Source organism: Camelus ferus, chromosome 6 (assembly GCF_009834535.1).
Source record: "Camelus ferus isolate YT-003-E chromosome 6, BCGSAC_Cfer_1.0, whole genome shotgun sequence".
Lineage (NCBI taxonomy): Eukaryota > Metazoa > Chordata > Mammalia > Artiodactyla > Camelidae > Camelus > Camelus ferus.
Genome location: NC_045701.1, coordinates 47,199,705 through 47,217,091, shown reverse-complemented (window position 1 = coordinate 47,217,091; position 17,387 = coordinate 47,199,705). Strand labels below are relative to the sequence as shown.

Below are 17,387 nucleotides of genomic sequence, written 5' to 3'. Positions count from 1 at the left end.
AAATGATGTCAGGTAGAACTGGTATCCTTATAAGAAGAGGAATAGAAATCAAACCTCCTTCCTCCCAGGGCCATGCAAGGGTACAGTGAGAACGTGTCTGCAACTCAGGAAGAGAAGCTTGCCCCCAAAATGACCCTGACATCGCTTTGATCTTAACATTTCCTAGTGTCAAGAACTATGAGAATATAAATTTGTTTTTTAATTCACCCAGTCTGTGGTGCTTTCTTTTTTTATAGCCGCCCCCACAGACTAATAGTTAAATTATATAAAAAAGCCATAATTGGCAATTTTATAAGAAGTGTTAGGTTCCTAATACTTGTCTAAATCATGGTTGTTGTATTTCCTTTTTTTTTTTTTTTTTTTGTTTAGAAGTGAAATAATACTCAAAAAGTTAGTGTTTGTCCTTAAAGGGAAGGTAGGATGAACATAGATATACGGTTAGGTGCTGATTTTTAATGTCTAATGATATCTGAATGATCCCATTTTTGAAGACATTCTTTTACGTAAGACTTAAGCTTCTCACAGACAACTATAGACAACCATATTCTGTATGAACTTCTGGTATAATATGGTGGTAAATAATGAGGTGATGTGTTAAAGTGGCCTTTGTAGGAGAGTTCTACCTTTCTATCATTCTCAACTATAATTAACAACTACTGAATACTTAGCACTGGTATTTATATATTTAAAATAATTAATTTAAGTAGTTTATGTAGCTGACTTCAATCTGTGACAAATATTCTCAAAAGATTATCAGAAAAAACTTTGTGAATAACACAGCTTAAGGAAGAGTGTGTGTGTATGTGTGTGAGAGAGACTGAATTATGCTTTGGATTTTTAAAACTCTTAATATTTCGTCTTCTTTTCTTAATAAATAGTATTTATCTACAATTTATTTCCTGCCCTCTACTTTAGATCTGGCTGTGTATCTAATTGCAGAAAATATGTTTATTAACTTGTGACCCTTTTTTCGTGATTTTTAATTCTTAATATTGATGCCTGTTTTCTTTATTTTACTTATTTAGATTTTACCCATTAATCAAGATTGAGATACTTTTACAGACTGAATTGTGTTTTCAAATTCATATGTTGAGGTCCTAACCCTCAATGTGACTGTATTTAACATTAGGGTCTTTAAAGAGGTAACTAAGGTTAAATGGGATCATAAGGATAGGACTCTAATCTTACGGAACTGGTGTCCTTATAAGAGGAACAGATACCACTGAGCTTGCTTGCTGTCTCTCTGTCTCTTTCTGCCTCTCCCCCATCCCTACTCTGTGTGCACACAAAGAAGAGGCCATTCGAGCACACACTTAGATGACAGCTACCTACAAGTCAAGAGAAGAGGCCTCACAATACAACCTGCTATGGCAGCACCTTGATCTTGCACTTCCCTGTGTCTAGAACTGTATGAAAATTTCTGTAGGGTGTCACCCAGTCTGATACTTTGTTATGGCTGCCTAGGCAGACTAAGACAGCTACTAGCCCAGCAACCAATAATACGTAACAATCCTGTAACTATTTGATATCCATTTGGAAACTCTTGTTTTGGCTGTAATGAATGTAGACTTTAATTCATATTTTCTTTTATTTTTTTCATTTCTTTAAATTTTAAACTCTGAGGGCAATTTCCATGTCGTGATAGCACTGTTACCTAGCAAAGGGGTGAGTACAAAAACGTAACATTTGCAATTTGTTATTAGGCATTTTGCATGCTCTAAAAGCTAGATATTTTTTCTGGAAAACTTTCAGTTTCTCTTTCACTCCTGAGTGTAAAAATTTTAAGGCTGGGTGACTTGATGGGCAACATCTCAAAAATTTTAAGGATAAGTATTCTTAATTTAGCAGGTTTTCTGAGTTTGATTCAATTTGTAAAGAATGAATAATCAAGTGAAGTTTTTTTTTTATCACATTGAGATCATCACAGTTAATAAGGTATCATGGCAATAAAACAAGATGAAATAAATGCATTTGAACCATTTAAGATGAAGATTTTGTCAAGGGACAGCATAAATTTCAATCAATATATATCCTATTTTACCTTGAAGGCAGTTGTACACAGGTATTCAGTACACTAGGAACATTATTTAGAAAGGATTGCCTATGTATTTCAAATAATTGTTTCCAATTAATAATCTTCAGTATATAAGCCTAAGACCTATATTTTTGTCAAAGGTGAATACAAATAGAGTTTGAATGCATAAATAAATATCAGATTTAGAGGAAATTAAATTAATTTTCCATGGGTAAAATGATGACAGAATTTTCATAAGTTATTACAACCTGACATCAAACCTGCTGGTTTTAATGCACAGGACCTAATTTTTAGCTGCTGAGCTGAAAATTAGTGTTGGCAGACAAAAAGAAGCTGGTTTCACTTCAAGGATGCAACTAAATGCTAATTATAAAAATGGATTTAAAGTTACCAGAGGGAACATTTTTCACAAGACTTATGAAAAGAACTGCTAGACAATTCTCAATTAATTAAGACACCAAGAGAGTTCTTTTGTTCCTGTATTCTATTAGCTCAATATTGCTCATAGAGGAGATAAAAGCAGGAAGCTAAGCTTTTGATTTGCTGCATTTTCATTTTGCACTTTTAAAACAGACAATACTGCTTTACCATATTTGCTGGCGTTTTGAATATGTTTCCTCCAGCTTTGAATATGAAGCATGATAGAAAAAAAAAAGAATGTTTAAATTGATAGGTTAAAGGAGATATTGATATTAATAAGGAAACGCATACGTTTTGCTTTCAATGACAAGTATCATAGAATGAAACAAACTCAAGCACAAATAGGTACTTAATCATATCTTATTTCTACTGTATATTGTTGAATAGTGAATTGCATTATTAAAAAATGTTTAGGAAGAATATAAAGAAATGATTGGCCAAGAATAGTCTTAAAGGTCTGATGTTTGTTTACTTATTTTTAAATTGATATGCAGTCCTTTATTTTTTACCATTGATAACCATTAATCTTGCATTTAAAGCACCAAATTCCAACTCTCTCAATTCCCCATCCTATCTTTTCCCCAGCATGTTATTAAAATTGTAAATATATACAAAAGAATTTTTAGTTGGTCCAGTTTTACATAGTCATTTATTGATGTTGGTTGGAATTTCTAATATTTCAGTAAATGATGTTAAAAAACCTTGACAAAAACTATTTTTTGGAGATGAATTTTTAATAACTTATTTCCTAAGGAGTATATGGTTAAAAAAAAAAGCGCATAAATAAAACTGAACCAGTGCATCAACCACTGGGATTTTTTAAAAACATACATGTTTTGAATTTTGAAAACATCACAGCCTTTGAATTTTAAACATGGATCTTTTTCAGCCTTTTGCAATAGAAATGGATAATGGAGTCCTGGTATTTTCTTTTTCTCAGGAGGTTAGTTGATAGTTAAAACCCATGCAGTTCTCAGTGATTTATTTATGACAAAGTCTATTGAAGAAACTTTAATATTATAGCCACTTAGAAAACTTTTGGAGAAAAGAAATTAGGTTGAATAGCATAGTGGTACTTTATCAGAGTACAGTCAAGAACAGAAGATCCCTAGGGGATTAAGAATTTGGGAACATCTACTTTTGACTTTCAACTTGAAATGTTAAAACATGAGTGGGAACAAGTCTCAATAAATGTCCACAGAATATAAGTTTACTTATTTTAGGTACAACAAGAAATAAAGGATACAGCATATTAACATCTGAAGTATGAAAAGATTATGAGATAGTTTTGGAGTCGATATTATAGTTGTCATTTACTGAATTAAAATGTTAATGAAATTTTATATATTATAATATATAACTCATTATAACTCTGAAAAATATAAATAAAAAAATGAAATAATGTACACTTATACTAATCAGACTGGAAAATATGAAACGAGTTAGTTATCCAATAGAGGAAGGGCTGAGGAAATGAGTACTGTCATAAGTTGCTGGTGGGAATATAAATAGATTCACCTTTAGGGAAAATTATCTGGAAGAAGCTATCAAAATTGTAAATACACATAAGCTTTAACCAGCAATAATGCCCATCTGTTTTCTGTGTTCCTCTCTACTGCATATTTGTCTGTCACATGGAACTCCTAATTTTACTTAGTTTTTCTCAATCTGTTCTTCCAACACTGCAGACAACAGGGGAGCAAGTTGACTAAGGAAATGTGTTCCATATAGAATAGTTTCATTGGTCTAAAAATCCTCTGTTCTTCACTTATTCATCCTTCCCACTGGCAACCACTGATCTTTTTATACTTTCCATAGTTGTGCCTTTTCCAGAATGTCATTAGTTGGAAGCATATAGTATGTAGCCCTTTCAGAGTGGCCTTTTTCACTTAGTAATATGCATTTAAAAATTCTCCACGTTTTTCCATGGCTTGATGGTTCATTTCTTTTTAATGCTGAATAATATTCCATTTTCTGGATATACCTCAGTTTATCCTTTCAACCAAGTTTATCTTGATTGTTTGCAATTATGTGGAAAGCTGCTGTAAAACACCCATGTGCAGATTTTTGTGTGGACATAGTTTATAAATCATTTGTGTAAACACAAAAGAGTATGATTTCTGGATCATATGGTAAGAGTAGGTTTAGTTTCATAAAGTGCCAAATTGCCTTCCAAGGTGGCTGTACCACTTTGCATTCTCAACAGTAGTGAATGAGAATTTCTGTTGCTCCATATCTTTGGCAAGCATTTGGTGGAATTAGTGTTATGATCTTTGATGTTCTAGTAGGTTTGTTTTCATATCTCATCATTTAATTAGCATTTCCCCAGTGTTACATGGAGTATCTTTTCCTACTCTTATTTGCCATTGTATATGTCTTCAGTGAGGTATCTTTTCAGTTATTTAGGCCATTTATTCATCAGGTTTTTTATTTTTTCTTAATTGAGTTTTAAGAGTTATTTGTACGTATTGGGTAATGGTCCTCTATCAGATATTTCTTTCGCAGATATTTTCTGCTGGCCTGTGGTTTATTTTCTCGTTATGTTGACAGTGTCTTTGCTGAAGCTAAAGTTTTTTTTTAAAAATTAATGAAGTCCAGCATATAAATTATTTATTTCATAGATTGTATCCTTGGTGCTCTATCTAAAAAGTCACCATAATACTCAAGGTCGTTTAGGTTTTCTATGTTATCTTTAAGAGTTGTACAGTTTTGCACTTTATATTTAGGTCTAGATTCCATTTTGAGTTAATTTTTATGAAGGGCATAAGGTCTGTTTCCAGATTCATTTTATTTTGCATCAGGATGTCCAGTTGTCCCAGCACCATTTATTGAAAAGTCTTGTCTTTTATCCATTTATGGCCTTTGTTCCCCTGTCAAAGATTAATTGGACTATGTATGTGGTGCCGTTCCTGGTTGTAGTTTTTAAAATATTCATTTCAATATAATTTCTTAAAATTTTATTCTATTACTTCTGACTAAGTTTATGGACCTGTTATGGCTTTTTGACTTTACCTCAATATTCAGCTAATTCCTACTTATTCTTCATGTTTTAGATTTTAAATTAGCCAGGTTGGATTATATGGCTGATGGTACCTATAGTTTTTTTAATATAACTTTTTATAATCGTAACTAATTTACTTCTTACTACTTAGAAAATTTGTGTCTCATGTTTAAAGTTTCTTAACTGGAAAACGGGTAGTCTGTACTATTATATGTACATAAAGGGATACTACTCAGCTATAAAAACATGAATCACTGATACCTACAACAATGTTGATGCATCTCAAATGCATTATGGTCAGATAATGAAGTCAGACTCAAAAAGCTATGTATTCTATTAATCTGTATGACATTCTGGAAAAGGCAAAATCGTAGGGACAAGAGTCAGAACAGTGTCTATAATGGGTTAGGGTAATGAAATTGTTGACTGAAAGGGGCACAGGAGAAATGTTAGAGAGTAGAGAATCTATTCTACATGTTGATTACATGCATTTGTCAAAACTTAGCAGACCTACTCATGAATAAATTATATATAAATTCTACCTTAAATATATGTATAATTAAGAGAATATTTTTGTGTTATCATTATCTTGAATACAGTATTTTTTTCTAATTCCTACTCTCTATGTTTTTTTCCTTGAATAGGTGAAAATTATAACTGACCACCTTAACAATTCCCTTAGCAATTTCAAAAAAGTGTTAAGGAAGATAATTTTAGTTGTTCTTTTTCATCTTTGTCTGCCAGGTTTTTAGGATCTGGTCTTTCTGAATTTTATAGACACTCCAAGAAATATTAAATAGTAATAGTGATAGCAAACATTTCTATGTATTTCCTATTTTATTTAAAACTGTTTTTTACTTGGAAAAATGTGTGGTTGGTTTTTGATAAACCATTTATTAAATACAAAGTTATTAAACATTTTGCTTAAAACAGCATCACTCATAGACTATATCAGATATAGGAAATGCATTACAAGATTTTTAGCATCCTTTGATATAATTTTATAATATTTTGCTACGTGATGTAGCTATTTAAAGAAGATATTTTAGGAGATAAGGAACGTATTCATTGTATAAAATAATAACCAATTACAACTTTGTTTAAAAAATAAAGGGGAATTTACTATATAGTAATATTTTGTTTCTACTACCTTCTTGCTTCTGTAAAATAACCTCTGAACATTTGTGCTAGAGATGACAATAAGCTTGTATGTGCATTTTGATTGTTTTAACTTGAAAAGAATCTTCAGAAGAGGTTATTTTTATTTCCTACTTCAAATTCAGCACATTTTTCTCCCAGTGTACAACCTGTTGTGATGCACTCCAGTAACAACAAGCATAACTTCTCAGGCTATGCTGATGAGTTGTCATATCAGCTGGTTTAATTTTTGTACTTTCAGATTAGTTGTATGGTTTCACACAGACCTCTGTTGAGTTCAATTGTATAATTTAATTACTAATAGCAGACAGTTCTACTTTGATGCACTTAATGGTTCTGGTCCTATCAAATCCATCTGGATTTATGACATCGTCACAGTAGTCAACCTGTTGATGTCACACCATCCAGCTCTACTTGAACTTCTTATTATATACGCTACAATTCTTTAATTACAAGGCAGTGAGTTTCCTTAGTTTGGTTATATTGGTTCTTCCAAATCTCAACTCTTTTTTGATGTAAATTATGCCCCTGTGGTAGATAAAGTAATGCTTAGAAGAAATCGTTTTTATTTAAAATATTGCTCATTAAGGGAAAAAAGGAAATTGATTTAAAGTCTAGTCAATTTCAATAGACAGCATATTTAAATCATAAAAATCAAGAGCCTTGGAATCAGATACACCTGTTAATCCTACTCACCACATGAGCAAAATAAATAAGCTCAATGAACCTCAGTTTCCACAATTGTAGGCAGAATATTAAACACTGTTGTTATGATCATTAAATAAGATAATTTATACAGCAAACTAAAAATTGTTATTTACTTGGTGCATAGCAAAATAACAAAATACAGAGGTAACTTTTTTTTATTAGTAGTAGTAGCTTCTGTTTAAATATGTAGTGACATACTGAGTCATAAGACATTGTCAACCTTCTTGGAGATCTCTGGCAAATATCTTGGGGAATAGTAAATATCTTCTCACGTTAATCATTATTCTGATGGTATCAATTTTAAAGATGCTTGTCCACACTTTGCTTAAACTCATGTGAAATAAATTCATACCCAGTGCTAATAAAACTATCTGGTAATCTGTATACTGGAGCTATAGGGACTTCAGCTATGTTTGTTAACAAACTTGGGAAAATTTACGTACTTGAAGATGCCTTCCCCTTAGCAAAAGCAGCAATAATTTGATTGACATTAGACTAATGATACGGATGCTATTTTTACTGCCTTTTCACAGTACACTAATGGTATTTATAGAGCTCCATTTTAATAGGTGTCTGAGTGCCAGGAAAATTGGTCTCAGCAAAATGAATCAACTCTTTTGAATATTATTGCCAGGTCAATATAAAACCATGTGATTAAATGTTCAGAGTTTTAATTATTTCTGTTGAATAAAATAGAAGTAAAATAATAAAATAATTATAAATGATGAAGAATAAAAAAGAAACTTCTTAGTTTCAAGGGGATAAGATTTTGTTGTGGTTGGATCCACACCGAATAATACAATAACTTATCAAAGGAAATAACAGATGTAGTGCAAAGAGCCTTCACTAGAAGATATCATTGCAGAGGACTGCATGTGAAAAGGGTAGGAGATTAGATTGAATATGCCCTGATCTTAAGACATACACAGATACTATACTCTCAGGTCTTTTATCTTTTTTCCCTTTTCATCTGCTTTTCCTCAAAAGCAAAGGACACAGAAAACTAAATTCTATTCATTAAGGTTTATTCTTCCATTGATAATAAAATAAAGACCATTGACACATTTAACTTGAAATATTTCATCTTAAACATTATCCATATGCATTTATTTCTCTGGTCCTTGAAGACAAGCAAAAGATCAAAGATTTGTGTAACTGGAGAATAACTATTCCTGAAAAAAGTCAACTTGGAGAAAAATTAAAATTGAAACTAAATATGGCAGTTTTTTTGAAGTGTAATACAATTTAGATGAGAATATGAACTATAACTTAACATATCAAGTACTTTTTTGGAAATTGTGGTCATTTCACAAGTAAATATTTTTGTGTAATAAGGACTTTTGCTTCCCCAAGAGACCTCATTATGGCCAGGAACCTAAGACTGATAGGATAATGAGGACGTTATATTTATACGTATTTTACATGTATGCATTTTCCGTTACATGAATGCAGCAACACATTTTAAAATATAGACAATAACATAATAATGAAAATAAAATTAAAATTTAAGTAAACTTCAATGAGCATTTATGTGACCACGCAATATTATAAGCATTTTGCACATGAGTAAGTGTCAGTTATAACCATTTTGCTAAAAAGTTTGCTTACTTGCCCAAGCTTTCACAGCTAGAAAGTAGTCAGCTGTCATATCCATTTACATGACAGTATGTATAGCTACAATCAATAAATTAATGAATTAAAGAATTTATAATATATCACCTGTGTGCCACACACTTCTATGCCCTGAGATACAGCAAACAGGCAAAACCTCTGCTCTCCAGGGATTTACATCTTATTTAGAGAGGGAAATATTAAACATATAAATATACACAATATTGACAGAGATAAATGTTGTGAAGGAAATCAAAGTAACTTGCAGGGTAGAGGTTTGATGGTCTAAAATGACCTCTGTGAGGAGGTTATGTCTAAATAGAGACCTGAATGCTATGTGGAATGACTAGAGGAGATACATGGGTGAAAGAAGTTCCAGGTAGAGAGAAGAGCAAGTCTACATGCTTTAGGTAAGTGCCTGTTTGGCACAGTCAAGGAATAGCAAAATGACCAAGATATGAGGAAGAGAAGTGGGAGAACTGAGGATGATTCTGAGAGTGAGCTAGGGACCAGGTGGTATGTGACAAGGGAAGAACTTGGTATTTTATTCTGAGGATGTAGGAAAGCAGTCAGAGGGAATGATATGAAGAGAGTGGCTCAATCTGATTTCTATTTTATAAGGATGCTCTGAGTCCTGTATGGAAGACAGTCAGTACAGCGAGAGTAGGATCAAGGCTGCTTCTGCTTTCTGCAGTGGTCGTTGGGAAAGATGATAGGGATTAAACTTTATGGTAGCAGTGGTGGAAGTAATTCTGAATATATTGATTGATAAGTTGATGGGACTCCTAATTAATGAACTTGAAGTGCTTTTCTTTGTAATAATTGCTGCTGCAAGAATCTGCTGTCTTTTCAGTTTATTTATTTTTTCCTCTAGAACCAGAATACTGCTATCCTTTGACAAGAAGAGACAACTGACTAAATGCCTGTTGAATAAATAAATGACAGAAATGTATCTCTTTCCTATTTTGTAGATATATTTTCACATGCCGTGTTGAATAATTTATCATCACATCATACTCTGGTAAGTTTTGCATGCTTCATAGCTTCAAGGTCTTTTTTTTTTTTAAACTGGAATTATCTAAGTAATCCTAAAATGTGGCATGGAGTGTTGGACTTAAAACTAAATCTTGTTTTATGTAGTTCTCTAGTGAATATTATGTCTTCCAAATATCATTGATACTAACCTTTTTTGTTGTATGCTGATTAAACACACTGCAGATAAATTGTTACATCAGTTTTAACTCTCTTTATAAGATCTGGGATAAAGTGCATAGAACTGTAAAAAAATGTATAAAAGGAAAATGGTTTCTAATGCTGCTGTTATTTTTATCTTTTCATGTCTTTGAATGAGAAATATTAATAACTTCATGTTCAATATATATGTAGGAAATGAATGAAAAGAATGAAAATACATTTTCATCTGAGACTGTTAAATTGGCTTTGAAAACTGTACTGAATATACAGCTTTTCTGGCACCTCTCCTCTTCCTTGTTTTTCTTTGAATCATAGAAGCCATAAGGTGTAAAGGTGTAGAATTGTTGTTGAATATGGTTTCTGCCATATGGAGAAAGCCGGCCTGCAGTAAAGGGAAAAGTAGAGCAGACACACGTGTAGACTCTGAGGCAAAAGACACAGATGAGCCGTCGTAGCACTCAAGCCCTGACAGTGCTGACCTAGGGTTCTGTGCGACACCATGAGTATCTTACGAAGCCCCTGCTCAGTGTGAGCTAAATTTGTAACTTAAATAATACAACTGTTTAAAAGACAAGTTCAAAAATACTTGGAATAAATGTATGACTCCACATTGTGAATTCTTTAGTAAGAACATTTAAAACATAAGGCTCTACAGTCTTGTTTAAAAGGAACCCTCCTGCACTGTTGGTAGGAATGTAATTTGGTACAGCCACAATGGAAACAGTATGGAGATTCCTTAAAACACTAGACTTACCATATGATCCAGCAATCACACTCCTGGGCATATATCCAGAGGAAACTCCAATTCAAAAAAAGATACATGCACCTCAATGTTCATAGCAGCACTACTTACAATAGCCAAGACATGAAAACAACCTAAATGTACAGTGACATATGACTGGATAAAGAAGTTGTGGTATATATATATATGTAATGGAATACTACTCAGCCATATAAAAGATAGAAAATTTTGCCATTTGTAGTAACATGGATGGATCTAGATATTATCATACTAAATGACATAAGTCAGACAAAGACAAATATCATACCACTTTTATGTGGAATCTAAAAAATGATACAAATGAACTTATTTACAAAACAGAATCAGATTCACAGATGAAGAAAACAGACTTATGGTTACCAAGGGGGAAAGTTGTGGGGGGGTGTGGTGGAGGGATAAATTAGGAGTCTGGGATTCACAGATACAAACTACTATATATAAAATTGATAAATAATAAGGTCCTACTATATAGCATAGGAAACTATAGTCAATATCTTGTAATAACCTTTAATGAAAAAGAGCATGATAAATAATATATTTATACATATATATATAAAACCGAATATAACTGAATCACCTTGCTGTACACCAGAAACTAACACAATGTTGTAAATCAACTATATTTCAATAAAAATAGAAAAGGAATTTATACATTTTATATATTATTAATTTATAGATTATGTATAATCTTTATGTATTTACTGATTCCAGCTATCTCAAAACACTACAAATAAGTGAGTAATGCCGTCAGGATGTCATTCAGTCTCATGGCTTTACAACTACTACTTATATGTGGTGATTTCCAAATTTATGTCTATAGGTCTGTCCTTTCCATATAGCTCATTCTCATATACCCAGTATCTCCACTTAAATATCTTAATAAATTTTGAAACTCAGTATCTCCTTTTCTCATTTAGCATATACAGTTCATCTTCAACACCTGTTGGCTTGACCATCATAATCTGCCCATGATCTGACCACTCCTCACCACCACCACTGCGATTTTCCTGCTACAACTAATTTTTGCCAAAATATTTCACTACCTTCTAAATCTGTCTTCCTACTTCTGCTATTGTCCTTTTCAGGGAAGAATGGTTATGTTAAGACAAAAGTGAGATAATCTCAATCTACAGTTAAAAATTTTTTCTAAACAAAGAACAGTATTACTTTAAAAAAAAATGAATGAATGAATAACAGCATTTGGAAAGTATACATGATATTCAAGGACTCATAAAAAATTCTTGTTGGACTACAGAATAATAGGGCTTGGGTAGAAAACTGAACTATTAATATAGGAGAAGGAACGTCAGATTGTAGCCTACCACGTACCAGGCCCCATTCCAGCTCTTCAGAATGAATACCCGGCCATTTGCTGTCTTTATAATTTCTTGGCTAGAAACAAGGAGTGACATTGCTCAGTATATCAAATTTCTCCTTCCTGAGACCAGTAAGTTTTAGGAACATCATTTCTGAGTCTCACTCTGAAATTGTCAACCTTCACATCACATGTCTTTGGCAATCCTCCACCTTCTGACTATTCTGGAACAACCAGGTCCCTATCTAGGATACTAATCAGTAAACTCTGAGGAAACAGAAAACAAAGCAAAACAAAACCTATCCAAGACAACTTTCTTGTTAATATCAGCCCATTTGGAGGGTTCTGGACTTGCTTCTGGCTTCCTCTGCCTTTTTAAAATATAAAATGTGTGCAATGACCCTGACTCTATAACACATCTGCCGCCACTGCTCTGCATGTAAAATGTGATATCTCAGCTTTATTTCTATGAATGGGGTCCCTCATGGCACTTCCAGCACCTGAGATAGACTGTAATGAATATGCAAAATCTGTACTTGAACTTCAGACTAATCGTAATTTTTGGTAACATATTAGAACAGTGAGGGTGGCTAGCTTAAACAGAACATAATTTGTTGGAAAGATTTGAGAAGTATCGTAGATTGGCAACAAAATTGGGTTTGGAAAGAGGAACATTAATATAAAAAAATGTGAAAAGTCAGGTTTGGGATAAGAAAGGTGGGAAGCAGTTTGTACTTTTCTTAGTGCAGGGGCCTCACAGACTCCCTAAACATTTTATTTAACTCATTTTCAGGTGACTCTAGGTGATTATTTCATTAGCTGTTTCCCCTCTGCTGCTAGATTCCAGTTCCTGGATACCAGTAAGATTTTCTGCCTTCTGACATATACAGACCAGTTTTACCAAATCATATTCCACATATTTCCTGAGGAAATTTTGCCCTCTGTCCAGCTTTGGTGCTTGGATCAGTCTATGGGTACTAACCTACTTACTCATGCAGAAGATATTTGTTGGGAGAATTTTTTGCATAACTTCCTAAGTTAGCAAGAGAGCTTGAGAACTATTTTGAAAATGGTCAAAAACCAGTGAAAGTTAGGCCCCCAAATCCCTCAAACCCCCCACCCCCCAAAAAACCCTCATCAATGTGGCTGCAGCACCACCATGGACAGAGGCCATCCCTATAGTGACCGTGTGTGGAATGAACTTGCCACGGTTCACAGCTATATGTTGCTATTGCTGTGACAGATTCAAACTTCTCTTCCATTCCTCCTTTTGACATTTTTTTTCAAGAATCGCATTTCTAGGTGGTTACAACTAACTGGCTAAACCTGAGTTATTTGCCTTCATCTTGGTTTGGAGGATGTAGGGAGAGAAAAAATATCTCTTAGGTTGTCATGGTGGGTAAATGCACTGCCTCTTCCAGAGACTCACATTATGAAGAATTGCCTCTAAAATAGGAAGAGGTTTTCATAATAAGAAGTCCAAAAGGCCAAATGTCCACAGAAAAGTTGGTAGTGGGTCTTCCCTATTTTTCCTTACATTCCTGTTGGATAGCTGTCAAGTGACCCTTTTCCACCATTGGTCCCTCCTAGATCTTAGAATTTGCTATCGTGGTATCCACAAGAAGTCTATCCTCTTTCCCTACTGGGAGCAAATGTTGATGATATAGACTTCTAAGGAGGTAAAGGGAAGCTGTTGGGAATCTGTGAGAGCAGGGTGATTATGCCATCAGGGTGACGAAGGGGATATAATCCCACAGGAAAGATGGATGGAGGGCCAACCAGAGAAAGCTGTGACTCTGTTTTAGGATTTTCTTGTCAAAGAGACGGTAAGAGGTAAGAAAGGATTTGAGTAAGTTTATGAAGGTAATAAAATAAAACTGAAGTGACTTTACCGAAGTTCATTACACAAAAGATGATGTTTAATGACAGGAGTCAGCTAGAGAGAAGAAAGAGTTAAACTCTACGCAGTTTTTAACATTGGGTGACTAGAAGAATGGTGGTGCTGTGGGCAGAAATAGGGAAGTCAGGAAGAGAAGTTTATTGTAGCAGAAGGGATAAATTATAGACACGATTTGGACTATTTTCAGTTTGGTGGGCAGGTTTAAAAAAAACAAGTTTAGTATATTGGCGATGCAGAACTGCTGTGTGCAGTCCTTCATAATTTCAGTTTGTTTGCTGGTTTGATTTATTACGATAGGTGATTTCAGGCTCTCAAAGGAACAGGAGATGAGATGGTGAATGGCACTAAGCATCTGAGTTAATGATCATAAACCAGCAATGGATTGCTTACCACTCTGATATATAATCTAGACAACAGCTTTTTTGAAGTTTTAAAACCACTTGCTGAATAGTGAATAGGAAAAACAAAAACATAAAAGCATATGATTTATGAAGCTTATTAAACAACTCTAAATCCTCTAGAAAATTCTACACCTTATTATTAAGATGAAAAAAGTGCTGAAAAGAACAAACTCATATAAATGAGCAATGTTCTAATAAGAAAACAGTATACTATAAATTTTTATTTTTTAATAAAAACTTAAAAGTTAAGGTAATTGATTTAATTGTGCTTATAGGAAGTGACTTTAAAGGAAACGTTTTTGGTAATTTTCAAAATAAGCAATTGAATTATGGCAATTGGTATATAATTTTGCAATAGCAGGAAAATTCCACAGTTCACATAAATTGGTTGCGCTTTAAAGGAACATTACTTCAATAATCTTTACAAACCTATCAAAAATCCATAAATTACCTTGAATTTTTTTTTCTTTAGATCACTTTCTTAGAGCAAAACTGCTAACAGTACAGGCCCACTAACAGAAACAATTGCTCTAACAGAAAATGTTTCCAATATTGAGGTACTTCCATTTGCATTCATTAAAAGCGTGGTAAATACTTCTTTAGGGAGTTCATAACAATTGTTTTTGATGTGATTTGATTAATAATTTATAAAACAAAAATCTTGAGAACAAGGTCATCTAACTAATGCTCCTGTGATGTTGTATTAGGACAACTATCCAAATTGATGCAGCATTAAACAAAGTTCCATCTTATTTAATTTGATTTTTTGGTCTTAGACTTCAACATATTCAAATATTTCCTTTTTCTAGTGTTATGACCAGTAATTTGAAAGACAGAGTCAAAGTATTCTCTTCTATTCATCTGTGTGTTGGATTCTACTTAATATTTCATGCAGACTTAAGATGTTTGTTAAAGGAATAATTATAATATAATTCCAACAAACATCTTCTAGCAAAGTTTTTGATTAAAGTTGTGTTTAATTAAACCCTACATTAGGAAATAACTTTCCAGGTTTTAGATCTCTAGCTATAAAAATTCTTATTAACTTCACACCAAATTTTTAAGAACTATCATTAGCCAAATTTTTATATAAGAGAGTACATTTCAAAGTGGATGAGTAGTCTATATGATGGAGAAGCAAATTTAGATTCTATGACTGTAAATCACAAAACATGTTGTTTTCACCATTAAACTACTGAGTAATACCATATTTCTTAAGTTATTTCCTGTTTATCAGCTTAAAAAGGAGCAGTGGGTACTATAGAAGAATGTGATTGGTCCAATACATTTGTTTATTTAACAGTGACTAATCCTTCAGCACATACCATATTCCAGTTTGTTTTTTTTTTTCTAGTCAGTGATGACACAGCCCTAAAATTAAATCAAAATTCTTGCCCTGGTAGAGCTTATATTTTACCAAAAAATATGTAAAGAACAAATATGTGGATTATGTAATCTTATGTGATAGGTGCCTTGAGCAAAAAATACAAAATGATAATAAGATAGAAAATAATTTGTGAGAAAAAGGAAAATGTGTTGTGGGAGAAGGGAGTGTGTGTGGCCCTGTTACCTTAGAGAGCATCCGCCACCTGAAGACAGAGCAGCAGGACCCATGTGGTTGTCTGCAGGGGAGTTTTTCCAAAAACAGATTTCACAAATAGTGAAATTTATGTATTTCAATTTTTTTTTCAAATGTGGAAATTTAGAAACCTAGATTAAATGAACACAAACACAGATAAATTAGCAAATAGATAAATTTGCAAACCCTCGAACTGACACATTACAGAAGAAACATATAAGACCAATAAATGTATGAAAATAGGCTCAGACTCAATAAACAGAGAAGTAGAAATTAAATCTCCAATGAGTTTTTAACCTACAAGCTTATAAAAAAAGTCCTGATAATTCTAAGTCCTAGGAATAATGTAACACAACAGTGTAATTTACACACTACTAGGAGAGTAGTTTGGTACAGCTACTTTTGAAAACAGTATCATTTTTGATAGTCAAGATGAACAAATACAAATGCACCCTGTGGAAATTAACACACAGGCTCAAGAAGAGATGTTTAAGAATAACCTTAGTGGCATTGCACGAGATAGAAAAATTTAGAAATAATCCAAATTTCTACTGAGAGGTAAGCAGCTAAGTAACTTACAAGTTATTCATACAATGGAACACTGTGCAGAAGTTGAAGTGATAAATTCTTCCTAAAATTTGGAGCTTATCTCTGAGGAGGAGATGGAATACAGGAGAGGGCTTCAAGGATACTGCTAATATTTCATACTTTTATCTATCATATATACATGCAGGTGTTTGGGGGTCATTTTTTTTAAATTAAGATAAAATTGACATATAACATTAGTTTCAGGTATACAATATAGTGATTCAATATCTGTATTGCAAAATTATCACCACAATAAATCCAGTAAACATCCATCACCAGCATAGTTATAAAATTTTGTAAACTATAGTAACCGCATGGTACATTACATCCCCCTGACTTATTTATTTTATGATTAGAAACTGGTACCTTTGACTGCTTTCACCTGTTTGTCCCATCACAAACACCCCGCCTCTGGCAAACACCAGTCTCTTCTATGTACTTACGTGCTTGCTGTTTGTTAGTTTGTTATTAGATTTTACATACAAGTGAGATCATACAGTATTTGTCTTTCTCTGTTTCACTGTTTCATTTAGTGCAATGCCTTCTAGGTTCATGCATGTTGTCACAAATAGTAAGATTTCATTCTTTCATGGTTGAGTAATATTCCAGTAAGTATGTGTGTGTGTGTGTGTGAGACTTTTTCTTTATTCATTCACCAATTAATGGGTGCTTAGGTTGCCTTCAGTCTTGACTATT

General features: G+C 33.1%; 1 long non-coding RNA gene across 1 annotated transcript in view; it reads left to right on the top strand.

The window, feature by feature from the left end:
* Nucleotides 1-17,387, top strand: part of LOC116664255 — a 575,010-nt gene that overhangs the window by 380,178 nt on the left and 177,445 nt on the right. Inside the window, exon 9 of the long non-coding RNA XR_004320675.1 lies at nt 9,905-9,954. This is a non-coding gene — a long non-coding RNA (uncharacterized LOC116664255). The remainder of the gene's footprint in view (nt 1-9,904; nt 9,955-17,387) is intronic.